General features: G+C 40.6%; 1 long non-coding RNA gene across 1 annotated transcript; it reads left to right on the plus strand.

The window, feature by feature from the left end:
• Nucleotides 1-963: 963 nt before the first annotated feature.
• On the plus strand, nucleotides 964-12,272 carry LOC116219523. The gene is made up of 3 exons (XR_004163203.1): nucleotides 964-1,004; nucleotides 11,899-11,976; nucleotides 12,212-12,272. It is a non-coding gene; the product is annotated as an uncharacterized LOC116219523 (long non-coding RNA).
• The last annotated feature ends 5,806 nt before the right edge of the window (nucleotides 12,273-18,078 follow it).

The raw sequence follows: 18,078 nt of genomic DNA on the forward strand, positions 1-18,078 counted from the left end.
TCTAAGCAGATTCTTAGTTTTCCATTAGGCTTTTCAACGATTACAATGGGGTTGACCCACTGAGTGGGCTCTTCGATTTTTACTATCACTTAAAATGTTTCCATTCTGTTCAATTCTGTTTTTAGTTTTTCTCTCAAAGTGACAGGAATTTTCCTAGGTGGGTGCACTTTTGGTGTCACGCCTTCATCTAGAGTCTAGGCAACCTAGGCCCTCAAACACATCAGCATACTCCTTGAAGATATCCATTTTGTCACTTTTATTCAGTGCCATCACTCTCTTGATGAGCCCCATTTCTTCACATGCCTGAATCCCAAGTATTGGTTTGGCATCTGATTTTACAACAATGAATTCCAGAGTGAATGCTTTCTTTTTGTATTTCACACTCCAGTTACACTTTCCTTTCACTGGTATTTGTCTCCAGTGTACGTTGAAAGTTATTTTTCCCTTTTCTTTGCAGTAGACTGTAAGGAATTACATTGGCTTGTGCACCAGTATCGAGTTTGAATTTGACCTGTTTGTGCTCCAATTTTAATTCAACAGTCCATTCATCTGTCTGTCTCTGTGTCTTTGCATGCACAACACCAACGAACAGACTTGCTTGTTGATCTGTGTCGTCATCATCTACTGAGTACACTGTCTTCGACCTACTCACCTTGGCAAAGTGGTTCATTTTCTCGCAGTTCTTACATTGTTTGCCATAAGCAGTCCTTCCATGTTTGCAATACCGATGTTAGTTTTTTTCCTTTTACTTCTGACACCATGTTACGTTGTTGATATAAAGTAAACAGACAACTAACTCAGCCAGATGTTGCAGCCATCTTGTGGTAGTTTATTCAACAACAGCGCCTCTAGTGGCTTACACATTATCTGTATTTATACATATCATGACAAAAGTGAAAGTAAATGTCATTGGTTAGGCTGCTTCCCTGTTCTAGTGACGTATGTGACAAATGTCTTATTAGATCGAGGAGGAGAAGAGCGGCAAATCCAGCTGCACTAACTTGGTGAGTATGTTGGTCGGTTATTACATTATTTCTATTATAGCTGTTGAATTAGAATGAGGCTTTGTCCTTGAAAAAGACGCATAGCCTTACTGCCCATAGTTGCACACTGGATGCGGTGCGGCTGTGTTACCTGTTTATTCATTGATTTTCACTGAGCCGCGCTGCAGATGCCAGTCATGTAGTAGTTGTGGAGCCTATTTTCCACGTGAGGAAAACAGTTCTTAGTAAAAATAGACCGTACAAAGATGTTTTAATAGTCATATTGACATCATAACAACAACATAATATAAACTGACACTTATCACAGTAGCTTAGATGTGTGGGCTTCATTTTGAACCATTTTAGCAATTACATATTATTAAAGGGGAAAGTGGAGGGTACATGTTCACTATATAGAAACCAAATGTAGGCTTTTACATTATATCGATAAGTTAGTTCCCCATTGTGCTCTCTCTCCCTCGCTTTGAACGCGGGAAATACAAGTCACGTCACTGATTTCTGGTTTTGGCGCCCATAGACATATATACATAGACGCCGCATTGGCCTTTGGATCGTACGTCAACGTCGCCGCCATATTGGAGAGGTGAAGACTGACCTGTAAACAAACGCAAGTAAAAGGTGGAGCTGCGGATTTTCTGAATAAAAAGCACTATAGCGTTTACATTTCTCAACCGATTTCACTTAGTAGTTTTTATATTCAAGGGTTTATAAACGCAAGCGACGCAACGGAAGCACAATTCAGTTCGGCAACAGATTAGGTCACTCTATTCAAAGTGAATTGGGACCCGTTAAATTTGAGCAAGCCGTCACAACTGGTCAGCTTTATGGTTTTAACTGTTCGGACCACTCATCAACGATGGATGATACCTGATTGTGTATCAAAGGTAAACTCAATGCAGAAAGATCGTGCTTGCAGTAGCAGCGCGGCAGCCGAAACGCAGGTGGTGTGAATACACTTGTCTCACAACCAGTAGCCTACCACAATGCTCACGTCACGCACCCAGGGCCTCATTTACTAACAGGATTGCGCCCATTTCAGGCGTAAAATAGCGGGTAAAGACATAAAACCCTATTTCCAAAGGAGGCGCACCTGAGTAAAAGCGCAGATTACCGCTGCTAGGAAGTGGGTGTGGGAAAGTGTGTCCGTCGCAAAGAGATGGGAGGAGATGCGTAAAGTGCGCCTAATTATGTATTAGTAACGAAACAACGTGTTTTAGCATGACATATCAGCTGCTAAATTAAAACTATGTGCCTGCGAGAAATTAGAAAAATGTTTATATTTGATATATCATTTAATATAGGCATACAAACAAATAGAATTACAAACTGTACCACCAGCTAGCTGTTCGGGAAAAGTTCGGCCACGTCTTACCCAGAATCGCCGTTCATTGTATGGTTTAAACGGTATTTCATAGTTCAAGCACACCGAGTACAGTGCACACCTTCTGCGTAGGAGTAACGCGTATGTATTCAGGAAAAGTACTTGTACTCGAAGCACACTAACCAAACTACCGGTAAGTAAATTGTAGAGACAGAGCAGCATATTCATTTCACCTTCCATGTTTATTTTGATGTTATAGCCTCTCAAGCGCAAGCTACCCCCAGTGCCATGGCAACCTACAACTACAGTTTTCAAATCTCCACAACTACTACATGACTGGCATCTGCAGCGCGGCTCAGTGAAAATCAATGAATAAACAGGTAACACAGCCGCACCGCATCCAGTGTGCAACTATGGGCAGTAAGGCTATGCGTCTTTTTCAAGGACAAAGTAGACGATGGGTTGACTCAAAAACGATCCGCATACGGATGTAATTCTAGAATGTTGATTGGTTAAGATTAGTTACCAGGCAGGAACTGGCTAATAGCAGGACCTCTATTTTTTCGCTGAGCTTCAACGTCGTTTGCCTGACTTTTAAACGATCGTTTTATTTTTTTTATTTTAATTCTGTGAAGTTATACGTTTTAATACACAGCTGTTTTGTTAACCGAATTTTTACGAAGTCATACGGCTAAACAAACAACCGACTTGTTCACTTGAACTTTTCAACCGTGGAAAATACATAGAAGCAAGCTAACGTAGCTAAACGATGCGTTAGCTTAGCCTGGTAGTCAACCTGTTGACATCGTATCTTGGTCGCATCGGTTTAATTAATTAATAAACACGTCTCTTACCTTGAACGTCTACTCCTCATGTCACGAAGTTGCTACACTAACTGTCTGTAACACTATGCACAAATGCAAAATATATCCAAAACAATATAGCACATCAATGCAGCAACCTAGAAATGCTAAGCCCCCTGAACTCCTATGCATACTACAGGTTATTGAAATTAGTTTCCGAGAATGGCAAACAAAAAATATGTTTGCGAAGAAAAGAGCAACCTTCCTTGCAATTTGTTTGTAATGTTAGTTACAAACAGTCAACAGTTTTACGGAGGTATAGAAAACATTGGTGATAGAAACTAGGTTCTAAAAAAGGTTCCCAATTAACGTCTTTGAAACCAATCTATTTATTCAGTGACATAATCTTGACAGTGACACATAACTGCTCTGAACTTTGACTGACAGCTGAGTACTTTACAGCCATCAGTAGAGCTAGCAATAAATACATTTTCCAAACCAAGTGCAGTAATTACACTAAGGTGCAGATGTATATGCACACACATGATAAACAACATCTGAACGAATTTAAATACAATTCAATAGCAAACATTGAAAAAACTATGACAGTGTTTGTTTTTTTTTAATTTGATGCAAGACATTCAGTGTCGGGTGATTGCAGGGAGATAGGTGCCTGTCTTCAGGTGCAGTGTCTTGTATGCTGTGGTCAGTTTAAATTCATTGAGTCTTGATGTGTTCCATTCAGTAGACCTGTGGAAATATACTGCAAAGCATATACTTGTTTTAAAAACATGATTACTAACACCATTCAAAGCAAGACCTGTTTAGGATAGCCTCCACACAAGGTTAATGAAAAAGAAAAGGATGCTTAGATACTTTTAAATAACAAATGTGTATAACAGACATGTGTGACAGACATACAAACTTCACAGGGAACATGGTATACATATAACATACATTTAAAGGGGAAAATGGAGAGACAACCAAACTTACCTGTCCCCTTACAAAAAACAGTAAATACAACCTGTGACGCACGTCTAACCCCAGGTGTGCGCTGACAGATTGCACGCCGCACTTGGGAACCGTAAAGGACTTCCTACAAGCGCAACGCACGCACTGCTCGCTGACCACACCTGTAAGACAGTAAAAACAAGGCACATCTTTCTAACCCCAGGTGTGCGCTAACCACACCTGTAAGACAAAGTCTAACCCATGTGACCGGTGACAGAAGCAAGGCACGTCTAACTCCAAGTGACTGGCATTGACTAGGGAACGCCAGCAGCAGGGCACAACTTCACCTTATCTAACCGAACCTGTAAAGCTACAGTACAACGCATTTAACCCCAGGTGTCCGCTGACCGAACCTGTAAAGCTACAGTACAACGCATTTAACCCCAGGTGTCCGCTGACCAAACCTGTAAAGCTTTATTTTAACGCAGACCTACGAGACGGAGCAGTAGCACCACGCCATCTGGCTTAATGCCATTGATACAGCTTAAAGTTCTTTCCGTAACACAACTATGTGCTGTCCAGTCACGACACCACAACGTGTATGCGTCTGTGGTAAGGGCGTGGAACACTGCTTTGTCCTGTGAAGACAAAAAAAAAACAGAGTAAACTTCTACAAAACAATAACAGATACTGGTAGGTTGTCAGACTAGAGAGAAAATAGAAACTACTTACAGTGGAACGTTGTTTGTGATCTGCAGCAATCACTGCAACGCTCGTATTCACAATCTACAAGAAAGAAAAAGAAATTTGATGACAACATGATAGGAAAAAAGTAAAATAAAAATGTATTTCTAAGTTTTACTTACATCATCGGTCAGCCAGTTGAACTCTGGGCCTGCCAGACTGTCTAAGTCGCGAAACGTGGCACGACAACTTCCAATCTGCAATGATGTCCACATCATTGCGGATCTGTTGCGTCAGTACCTGATGGATTGGAAGCATGTGTACAGAAGTTACACATAATGTCCACCCCAAACTACTTTTTAAATGGAAAAGATGGTTCACCATGGTAGACTATAGACCATTTTACCTTTGCAGAAAAACAGTGAATGAGTTAAATAACCAACAGATCAAAAGAAGAAAGCAGAAGAAACTAATACATTGAAACGAACACTAATACATTTTAGAAAATGTACCTCGTCCTCTGAACTTATGGAGACAGTAGGAATATCTGAAATTGGGAAAAACACACACGCAAACACAAACCATTCAGCATCTACTATACATATACATCTATGTATGTACAAATATGTTTGTTCTCTGTACAAGGTTGTGCCCTCACCTGTGTCTGCTGTCTTGCTGTGTGTGTGATCAACATCTGCACCTTTTAGGAAAAAGGAACCTGAAACACATTCAACACTGTATATTGAACTTGACATGACAGTACATATGTGGAGATATATAAATGAAGAAATACCTACATTCAGCACCTACAGCTTCCATCGAGATGTCGCACAATACACTCAATTCCTGGACATCAGAAGCGATGCCGACATCTTTGGGCGTGTCTGTTCGACGAACATATGGCTTCAAATGGCAAAACGAACATTCACCATCTGACTTCGCTTTGAAAGACCCTCACTGTCAACCAATCTGGACACTCCTTTGGCTGTCATGGACTCCACCTTAAATGGTCCAGCCCAACGTTCATTCATCGCATTTCCTAACTTCACCGCTTTCTTGTTCTGCCACGAGGACCTCATCGCCCTCCTTGACATCAAAGCATTTAACATTACGCCTCTGCTGGGTTTCAAACTGCAATTTCTGTCTACCCTGGGCAATTGCAATGTTCTCCTGAACCTTGGCATGAACTTTGGCAAGTGAGTCTGCCCTCCTCTGCAGCGTCTCTTCACTGTTCGCGATCTCAGTCATCTACATTTGGATCGGCGCTGCTGCCGGGATGAACCCGATAAATTGCAAAATATGGGCTTACCTTTGTGGAACGCTGCTTCGAGGTGTTTATCGAATAAACAGCGTGTTGCAGATAGACGTCCCAGTCATTCTGCTCCTCATTACAGTACTTTGCAAGATGGCGCTTAATGTTCTGGTTTGAGCGCTCATCTTGCCCATTGCTCTGCGGGTGGTAGGCTGAAGTTACAGCATGCTCTATCCCAAAGGTTTCAAAAAGAGCTTTGTTACAGTCATTAACAAACTCTCTTCCCATATCAGTGATAATCTTTTTGACACCACCCCGTGCCAAAACAGTTTGTGTCACCATAAGTCCTACCCCTGGACCGTTCTTGCCTCTCAGAGGCCTAGCCATGAGCCACTTGGAGAACAAATCAGTAAAACTTATGATATGGGTGTAACCCTTGGATGTCATTTTGAGCGGCCCAATTAAATCAACTCCCATGACCTGCCAGGGACCCTGGACCTTAATAGGGTGTAGCGTAGCTGCTACAGTCTTAATTCTGTCATGCCTCTGACATGGCTCACAGGAACCAACCCAATCCTCTACATCCTTTTTCAAAGTCAGCCAATAAAAATTCTGCACTGCCTTCTGTGCAGTCTTCTGTACACCAGGGTGCTCTCCAGTGGCTGCACTGTCATGGCACTCATACAGTACCCTGTCCCTCTCCTCAGGAGTACGTACAACCAGAATTAACATAGTACAACTTACCCATATCTAACACATACTGCTTTGCTGCTCTACCGACAGAAGACATCTGTATCCTACTACTCCCTAGTTGGTGGGAACCATTTGCAAGGTAATAAAATATAGCGTCCAGACGTGCAAAACTCTCCATCTCTCAAGGATGTCTAAATAAAACACAATATGTCACTTACACTTCACAAACACACAAAACACAACGTAGCACACTGTCACAAACGAGAAGAGGGAGAGAGAACATGACCGCATTAGTTTTGTGAACACATAGAAAGTCTGTAAATGTTCATGTATATGTATGTAAATGTACATGTACATGTATATAAAAACATGAGATTTAAATCCCTGATCGCTGCATTTAACGTGCTAAATGTCATCCATAAAGTTTTGGCGCGCAGCGCAACTTAGCGCTTTATTTTCCCTCAGGTAAGGTAAGGCACTGCCCACAGCCGTTTGACAGCAGGCTATGCTACAATGTACAATGTCATTAACACATCGTGAAAAAAGAGCAAAAACATCGAAACTATTGCAATAGCCCCGGGAGATTTAAATCCCTGATCGCTGCATTTAACGTGACTGATTCGTGCCAAATGTCATCCATGCGCACTGACCAGAAGCGTTTGACAGCAGGCTATACTACTGTGGGCTAACATTACTTGTAAGAAAAATGTCACGAAATTAAAAGTGAAGGTCCTCTATTTAATAGCATGGTAACTAAGTATATAGCACTACTAAAGGGAAGGCTCGCTGTTGGCGACTTGTAACCTTACCTGAGGTTATTTGTAATGCAAGTAAATCAACTTACCTTAGCTGGATGGGGATATGTAATCTGCTGATGAAGTTTAGGTAACTTCAACAGAGGCTTTTGTCTTCAAAAAAGGATCTTTTGTCTTCAGGTCTTCATCTTCAGGTCTTGAAGTTTTCAAGTCTTCCAAACTTAGTCAGCATGACTGTCATTTAAGCTAACCAATGAACTATTTTTTACAAAAACCTATCGATTGTGTATGTATGTGTGTTTGTAAGAGTGCTAGCTTGAGCTAACCAAACACAGTACAGTAGCTAGTTAGCTATCGTAGCCATGTCAGCCTATGTAAGATACTGTAATTTAAGCTAATCAATTAAATAACTTTCACACAAAAAACCCATCGATTATGTGGGTTTGTGATGTGTAACATATATCCTTTATCAATCACTCTCAGTTTATGTTATTTAACGCTACATATTACACCTAACACACGTGTTATTCAGTTGCTATTAATGTTGAACAGCAACGTTAAACGGGACACCACATTAAATGTCAGGCAAACGACGTTGCAGCTCAGCGGGAAAAGTAGAGGTCCTGGTATTAGCCAATCAAATAAATGGTGTTTTCCGTTCCTGCCTGGTAACTACTCTTAACCAATCAACATTCTAGAATTACATCCGTATGCGGATCGTTTTTGAGTCAACCCATCGTCTACTTACAGTATCTTTGAAAAGCATGGTTTTCAGTGTTGGAATACGCCGTTTTAAAGTAATGGGTGTCGTGTATTCCTACCAGACTATTTAACGGGATGCTATGGAGCAGTTAACCTGGATATTAACTATCCTAGCTATCTCTAGTTTAGAGACCCATCGTAACATTTTGCAGTTGCCTGTGTGTGATTAACTCATGTTAATATGTGTGAATATGAACTTTCTTGTGAACATAAACTCGTTAATATGAAGCTGCACAGGCACCCTGAGGGGTAACCATAGCAACCCAGACACTCAATGTTCGCTGAAAAGTTTAATTTCCCCAAATCAGCTCACCAATAAAAGACAGTCTTGAATTCAAAGTGATCACAACTTTTAATGTGGACGGAAGGGCTAAACGGAGAAATATTTATGAGTTTCTATATTTACCTGGGTTAGTTTGCTGTAACCTCGTGAACCAAAAGCTCTAATTCTAATTTTAGCTCATCATCCACGGTGGAACACACAGGCTCTTTCTTCCCTATTTTCGCGGAGCGCTAAATAACACTAATGGGCGGTGTTAGGCGCAGATTACGCGACGAGGGTTCTTGTTTGATAAATAGGATGCAAAATACCGTGCGTTATTTGCGGTTTGGCAAAGGCGCAGATTAAGCTGCGGTCGCAATGTTAGTAAATGAGGCCCCCAGTGTGCAAAATACCTCATCTAACAGGGCTTCTGCATATTGAGGGCACATTTTAGCCCATCCTATTTGAACTTTGAGAGTTAAATCACAACAGCTGCACCTGAACAGTTGCAATGTTAGACCCTTAGCTGAAGAAATTGTGCATTTTTACACGTGGATTGACGAGTAGGAAAGTGGGAGGTTTTTGAATGCTCCAAGCTCTCAACTAGGAGGTGGGACATTCCCACTAGTTATTAGCCTACACCAGTGGTTCTCAAACTTTTTCTGTCATTCCCCACTTTGAACAAGGGGGCCTTTTCAAGCCCCACCTGTACCTCATCGCTCCCATAAAATGGTAGGCCAAGCTTAAAATGGTCAATTATTGAAATAACCTCAAGTAATAACAAATAGCATGTTATTTAGGTCAGCAAATGTATATTGCTTGGAGTGATTTCATGTTTCATGTTGTAGTTGTTATGGACATGGACGGATTATGAAACCATGGGTCAGGACGTGTAACAAAATACACCACTTCCAACCACAAATAAGATACATTTAAGCCACCTCTGATATTAACAAATACAAAGTCTAAAAACAATTGACAGCAAGCAAAGCGACTTCACGCAGAGGCTCTGGTTTAGGGCTCCCGTGAGCTCATGGGCCATTCGGTAATCTATCCCTGCACGCACACAGTATTGTATTTCTTTCTGTTGACGGACTTTTACTTTGACATCATTGTCGTCTCGTGGGATAGGGAACAAACTGACATATAGTAACGCACATATCTAGTAAGCCTCTATTAAATGATGCTTTGTCTCGCACCCTCGAAAACAATGACTACGTTTTTTCGCTGTCTCACACTGTGATAAATATGTTTAAGTGACCGATGTTTAATTTCTATTAACTGTGTTAGTTCGTTGAAAAGGTAAATGTAATTATTAGTCATTTAAGTTACGTTCTAATGTGACCGTTAGCACACCATTCATTCACAACTCCGTTGGTGGCTAACGTAAGCACTTATCCAGCTGTGCTGTAATCTGTTGTTGCTCTGATTCTTGGTGTAATGAATCTTATAGTAACTTGCTGTGTTTAGTTAAGATACGTACCTTCTAAGTATTTTCCGTTTCACTCATAAGTTTTCACCTGACGTCAATAAAGGAGCAAGGCGCTCGCTAACTGGCTTGTGAAATCGAGTTTGGCTGACTGTTGAACTACGTTAACAAACAGGACGTGTAACACACGTAGTGGGATCAGAACACGGCCCTAACTACACTTTCATGCTCCGGGAAAGTTAGCAAAATGTTCCCGCTCCTATAATACCCCGACGTCAATCAAAATATATTGTCAATAAAGGAAAGCATTGCCACAGATCAGGGGTAAAAAATAATCTCCCGTTCATCGCGTCCATTCGCGACCCACCCGTCACGTCTCTGTCTGTGCCCCACACTGAGAAACGTTGAGGAGCCAGTGAAGGGTGACCAACAGAGGAGTAACATGTGTCCTCTTGATCAAAGACCAAACATGCTCCCACATTCTGAATCATTTGCAACGGTCTCACATAATAAGTTGTGTAGCATATTGTAAAATATAATTTGCTATGCACAGGGAGCTGTCACAACTCACCTTAAATCCTAGATATAGATGTAATGACTTTCTTTAATGCAGACGTGATTACATCAGAAATAAAAATAGGCTTCAGTATATCCCAATTATGAATCAGGTATAAGAAAATAGATGTTAAAGGTCTGATCTGTGTTTATATATAGCTGCCATCTCATCATTCTCACAGAGCCTGCTTGTGACTAGGGCTGGGTGATATGGCCAAAGAAGTAAATCTTGAGTTCAGAGAACGATTCATGATTTTAATACCAAGAAAAGTCAGTAGGTGGCAATGGCACTCTATCTGGTCATAATAAATACAGCTCTGTCACATATAACATAATAAAGTATCATAAATCTAGCCTAATGAGGATGTAACATAATACAATCTTTTATGTGAACCATCATGAAGATGGTTTCAGTTTTGATTTTGGCTGTACGGCTAGATCTTTACATAGAGGCTGCAGTTCTTTTCATACTTGGTACTAACCAGACCTCACTGTGTTGTGGCCTTACGGATTTTGGATTGTCTGCCTGTGTCTGACTGCTTTCCTAACTACTACAAACTCTACCTGTGGGTTTGGATTTAGATTTTTGCCTGTTGTCCTGAACTGTTTCCCATTGAATTACTGTCTTTGAAAGACTTGTCTTGATCGAATCCAGGGTCAGCCATTTGTAAAACGGTGACAATGCACCACCACAGCGACCACTCCAACATGTCTAATAAAGGACCCAGTCAATAACAGACCAATAGAATTGTTCAGTGACTGACATAACAGGAATAAATGTAGTCTACTGATAATGTTACAGTTGTAACTCTATGGTAACTCCAGAGACGCGCTGGTACTGTCGTAACTCTATGGTAACTCCAGAGATGTGCTGGTGCTGTCGTAACTCTATGGTAACTCTAGAGATGTGCTGGTACTGTCGTAACTCTATGGTAACTCCAGAGATGTGCTGGTGCTGTCGTAACTCTATGGTAACTCTAGAGATGTGCTGGTACTGTCGTAACTCTATGGTAACTCCAGAGACATGCCTCTGCTGGCTTAACTCTATGGTAACTCCAGAGATGTGCTGGCATTTGTGTTACAGCAAATTAAGCACTTATCTCGCTTTTGTGATTTAGGCATTTTTCACATCAATCAAAAACAAAAATATTGAAAATGAATTCCATATATCACCCAGCCCTACGTGTGATATTTTGAAACGTTTGAGTAACAACAGAGGAAGCACCAACCCAGATTTCTCTTATCATTCACACACAAAACCTCGAATCAATCAAATGAATTGCATATATTGCCCAGACCTACATGTGACATATCAAAACGTCATGTCACACGTGCTGCTAGTTCCTATGGCGACCTATCGCCTGTCCTATAATTGCAATGACCTACTTATTGTCACTGGCTTCATCAGTTTGTCTTTGTCTTGACAGGGAGAAAGAGGCTTGTTGAAGGGACAGAAATGGATCCAAAATGGACTTTGTCTCTCCTTGCTGCCATCCTTCACACAGGTACGTATCTGCTGCAACATCAGTGTCAGCAGTATACTCAAAGTGATCTGACACAGTGACTCAAATAAAATAAAATAAAATAAAAATGCTAAATAGTTAAAGAAATTCAAATATGTTATATAATGTGCAGACTTCATAAAAATGTTTTATTCATAATTAATTTCACACTGCTGAAGTTGAACCCTCTCTCACAATGAGACACTTATAGCACACTGTTACCATTCTGTCTCCACAGTGGCCAGTGCCCCAGAGTCTGTGTTTGCTCTAGAGGGAAACTCTGTCACCCTGATCATGCAGAGGCATAACAACATGGATACAGATGATGCAGTCTGGGTTTTTAATCAATCATGTGATGTTGTTAGATATTATCCACATCATGATAAACTTCACCAGCTAAGAATTACAGACCCTTATAAGGGCAGAGTAGAGTTTGATTGCACCACCTTCTGTCTGGAGCTGACAAACCCGCAGAAGGATGACAGCGGACTCTACAAAGGAGAGATAAATGGTGATGGGAGGAAGACTGTTTCTGAATACAGGCTCAATGTTCTTGGTGAGTCACCATGCAAATATCCCACTTATTAGGGTCAATGTTACATGCACTTCAGAGATTATTAAGGTGAATAAAATAATGAGATAGGGACATCATTTACAACTCATACAGCTGTAAAGGGGTTGAGCCAACCTCTTTTATGCAAAAAAATGTATGTATGTCTGATAGTGATATAGGCTTCATGCTTCTGACTTATAGACATTTACAGGACGTTAGGAGTCCTTCACCTCAGAAGATGCACAGCAGCTAGATTCAGAGCTGGTGTAAACTACTCACCCTTATATGAATGAAAAAGAAAATGCATTGAGAATGTTTTGTTATATGTACTGTCCCAACATTCCAAGAGGCACAAAAAGGGTGTTTTCATCAAGGCAGGTCCTTTATTAAAGTAACACTATGGAGTTTCTGGAGCCGCCAGGAAGGGGGCTACTTTCTACTGGACTACTCAGTAACGTATTTGCTGTCCTGTGATGCCATTGCTTGATGTTTGACTGTGTTAGGAAAGTTGTTGACTCGCTAGTTTGTCATAAACAAAGTAAGCAAATTTCAACAGGTTTCGCTAAGTTTAGCCGCTAGGAAGTCATCTCGTTAGCGATTTTAGCAAGCTTGTTATAACACGCTTGGACATTGATGCTAGTAATAAGTGCTCTCGCATCGGCTTCTTTGTAATGTTATTGTGATAACTATGTTGGCTAGCTTGTAGTGATGTTACAAATGACACCGAGGCTTCGAAGCTTGTGTCGCGAAAGTGAAGCACTTCCAGATGGAGTGTGTATCGAGGCTTGTATCGTTTTGCCGAAATGACGTCACTGGTGACGTCCGAAGCCTCATTTGAATCAAATGCTTCGCAAAGTGGTTAGTTCGTTCACTTTTGGCGGGACGCTTCGACTATAAGATGTCCCAATTCCCATCTCATATTCGTGGGTTTGTTGTTAGTGGTTGGAGATTCAGCGGTAGTTGGAGACTTAGCGGTAGTTGGACATTTAGCTGTAGTTGGACATTTAGATTATTTGCTGTTGTTGGTATAGGGTGACCAGATTTCCCGGACCTAAAACCGGGACACTTTGCACGTGACCGTAATGCTCGTGCACGCACACGTTTTTTTTTATCCTGAACATGTGCCAGCCCAGGTCAGACATAGACATAGATTTTGCCAACAGAACACGTAGGCCTACTGTTCACAACATAATGGGGTATCTCAGTTAATATTCATGCATTTTCTATGTAGCCTACATATCTAAGAAATAATATTAAAAGACATTGAGTGAGTTTTGTGTGGGACCAACTTTATTTTTCAGAATTAAAGCATTCTTTTGGAAAATGAACCCCCTAAAAGGTATTTTTCATTGCATGGCAATAAACTATTTTGAACTGCTGCCACAGGCTTGAACTAAAGTTATGGTGACACTTTACAGTAAGGGTACATGAATTATTAATTATTATTGTGCTTTACTTCATTCCTTTATATCTTATGAATCATCAGGAATTGACATGAGTTTATAGCCTCTCATTCATGACCTCATGCATGAACAACACATCAACTTAGGTGGGTACATTATTATGCACAAGTTGTGTTCAAATCAGAATTTGCGCAGTGATGACCACATTGTTTTGCATAAAAAGAAATAATCATAATCATACTTATTAAATCATCATTCATAATGATGTGCCGTACCTAATGCTTTAGTTGTGTTTCATGGGATATTAAGGAATGCAGTAATACATAAATCATTAATGACATAATGCATAATAATACATATACTACATTAATTAATTAATGCGTGAATTCATGATAATTGTATCCTGTACCCTTAGCGTAAAGTGTTACCTGTGTTATTCCAACAACACACACACACACCCTATTGGAAACATTCATTCCGTATATTTGTTAGAGGAGTGAATTTGCTGAAGTATCATTTTATCGGCTAAAAGTCTGCTGTGAAATTGCGCATGGACTTCGCGAAGGAAGGGGTAAGCCCTTTGCAAAATCTTTACTGAATGCTGACTTTCTCTTTGGCATTGTCGTAATGTAGCCTAGCTATTGATATACCGGTAGCCTGACCGTTAAAACGAGACATATAAGAAGAGGCTTTGCAACAATGTTTACAAATATACATTGTAACGCTGGCTGCACAGATTACGCAGACGCAGACCGCTACGATTGACTGACACACACACACATTGTTCAAATCATACGCTGGACGCTTTATTAGTCTTTCTACATGGGTTTAGTTAATGATCAGGCTATAATAAGACCACATCGGCTATGTAATCGCTGACAACCGGGTCAATTTCATAGTGATTGGTTTAAACCGGGACATTTTAGCGTCACCCTATGTTAGTAGTATAGATTATTTGAGATTGAGTTATGGAGCCAGTAAGAAAGAGAAAGTCGTCACCCCTGTTTGAATTCTTTGATTTGATTTCTCCTAATAAGGTCTGTTTGTAGCTTGTATGACTTCCCTGACATTAGCCTATTATTGTGGTATTTCATGTTGTCACAAACCTTAAATTTAATGAGTATCGTTTTTTTTCGTAGGTGAAATGTATGATCTGTGACAAGCAACTTAGTTACAGTAATAACACCTTATAGAGTCACACAGTTACACAAAGCACTTTCACCCCCTTTTCACTGCCCTGCACTTTCACTGACCAGTTGTCCAAAAGCACTCACTACCCTTTGTTTTACAAAAGTACTGACCAGTATTCCAAAAGCACTTTAAAGTGGCATTATGTAGGAATTGCTAATCGCTAACGAGAGGCTAGCGGCTAAACCTAGCGAAATCTCTTGAAATTGGCTTACTTTGACACTATGACAAACTACTGAGTCAACAACTTTCCTAACACAGTCAAACATCAAGCAAGTGCAACACAAGACAAAGCAAGACGGCAAGTAAGCTACTTACTAGTTCGGCAGACACATGAGGCGACATCGCCAACCGTTGTGCCATCATACAATCCTTAAATTTGTTGGTCATACAATTATTAGAAGAAAGAATAGAAAAAGAAAGCCTTTATTGTCATTGTATACAACGAAATTTGAATTAATGGAGGTATGTTTTTTTCACCATACGTTTGTGTGCATGTTATTTTAGCAGGCCTTGCGCACCACAACAAATTGAACAAATTCACGGTCCCGAGAATCTTTCCTACACTGTATTTTTATTGACCAGCAGGTGTCACTAGAGTGCGAACGAAGCTTCGAGTAATTAACCTTTTTTCAACACGTCTGGCTGGAAAGCTTCGAAGGTTAATGAAGCTTCATTTCGCCATCACTACTAGCTTGCCAACAACTTCCCTAACACAGTCAAACATCAAGCAAGTGCAACACAACACAAAGCAAGACAGAAAATAAGTCACTGAATAGTCCAGCAGAAAGTAGCCCCCTACCTGGCGGCTCCAGAAACTCCATAGTGTTACTTTAACTCTTCATCCTACAAACTGAGGTATTCAAAAATAACTGAACCGAAAACCCACAGGCTTGCACACAGTGTTACTGGTACACTTTCCCTCGTCAGTCCTGCTTCCCACTGACTCTTTAAAACCCCTTGTCTGACTAGTTGCTGCTCAGTGCCAAACTAGTCTGAGCTTCCAATTAATGGATGGCCTGACCTCCCTAGAGCACCTCCCCAAGGTCCTAGAGACTGCCCAGTATAGGCCTGGCAAGGTATATGACCTTTCCCAAGGGAATTCACTAACATTTAGACCAGGGGTGCCCAACCTTTTTTGAACCAAGATCTACTTTTAAAGTTGATAGTGTATCGAGATCTACCAAGCCATGTCGAAAGCCGTAGCGTAGCCACAATTTATTGTGCACCTATATAGGACATTGTTTTCTGACACATAGATAAAGTTTTAACAATAATAATACATTTATTGAAGTAAATGTGAATGTGCGTGGTTTAGACCAAGTGGGACCCCAAAAGCAGGTTGGGGTACCACAGTAAACATGCAAATACATTTAGGTTTAAATTAACTTTCATAGAATTGCACTGTGTGCACTATAAACAGCCCAGGCATGCATTTAAGTGTGTATTTCACTGATGTTGTTCATATGTGTACCTCATCACTTCTGACACTAGACTATTTCTAGACATTTCATTCATATCTATTACTATATTTATAGCCATTATCAGTGCAAATTAGGCTACATTTGACCAGAAATAAAGTAGGTTTGCTTGTTATTCAACTGCACAAACGCTTCTGGTGTGAAAGACAAAAGTGTGCCTGGGATGGTTCTGCTCTGCTGACGGGGAATATGTGTTTAAGTCATTAGATGGTGGTTGAGCTACATAACAATTATTTTGTTCAACATAACAACTCGGTTAGGTGTTTGCTGCGTGTGTCTTAAACACTGTGTGTGTGTGTGTGTGTGTGTGTGTGTGTGTGTGTGTGTTGTGTTTGTGTGTTTGCAGAGCAAGTAACAGCCCCTGACTTTATTGTGGACTCAGTCTCGTCCAGTGGTGACCTCTGTAATGTGACAGTGACCTGTAGAGCTGGTGACCTCTCTCTGACCTCCACCTGTGACATCAGCACCTGCACACAGGAGGAACAGACTGCACCCTCCAGCCTTGCCATCTTTATTAAATATGATGTCATCATCTGCAACCATAGCAACCCAGTCAGCTGGCATCATGCTACAGTGGAATTGGAGACGCTGTGCCAAAGTACACAACATAAGAAACATCAGTTTAATCTTGGTGACAAGCAGACCTCTATGTGGATTTATGTTCCACACACAGAACCTCTGTTTTTCCACATGTTCTCACAAATGTGCAATGACAATCAATAGCTACTTTTTTTAGTATGAGTTAATATTTGGTTCAGTGTCGGTGTGTGTCATGAAGACAATAGCAAGTTTCTTCTGTTGTGTCTTTGCAGAGCAAGAGTTTCCTCTTGGTGACGAGCAGACCCTTATATGGATCTATATTGCTGTTGCTTCAGGACTAGTACTACTCATCTTTGCCCTCATTGGTGGAGTTTTGCATTTAAAGAATCAAGGTACAGTACATGTTATCTGAATAACACATTGTTTTCAGTTGTCTAATATCTGACACCCAACTAACAATCAGAAGGTATTAAACCTTTTTTAACAGGCCTGTAATATCAATGTTTACTGCGCATCATTCTTAACTGTCATCTAATCCTGACCGTAACCTGACCCAAACCCCAAGCACACTGATGGTACTATGAATCATGGTTCATCAAAATTATGATTGATTACCTTTTGTTTTTATGTTTAAGTCAAGACAGGCAAACTTGTAAACAACCCCTATAATTCAGATAGTTAAAACTTCGTGCATAATGATCACACAGAGACAGACAGAAAGACACACACACACTAATACCTTTCATGATTAAACCACACACTGTTTCCTCCCTCTCACCAGTACTGTTTATTTCCAGCAGCCTGCCCTTCGGTAGTGTTTGCTTACTAATGATGTCTTGTGCTGACATGCATTTATTCACTAATTCTGTGCATCATTTTGTAGCAGGCAGTTCTCCAAAGGTTTATCATTCAGTTGGGGTAAGTATGTTTACACATAATG

This window comes from Clupea harengus, chromosome 25, assembly GCF_900700415.2.
Source record: "Clupea harengus chromosome 25, Ch_v2.0.2, whole genome shotgun sequence".
NCBI lineage: Eukaryota > Metazoa > Chordata > Actinopteri > Clupeiformes > Clupeidae > Clupea > Clupea harengus.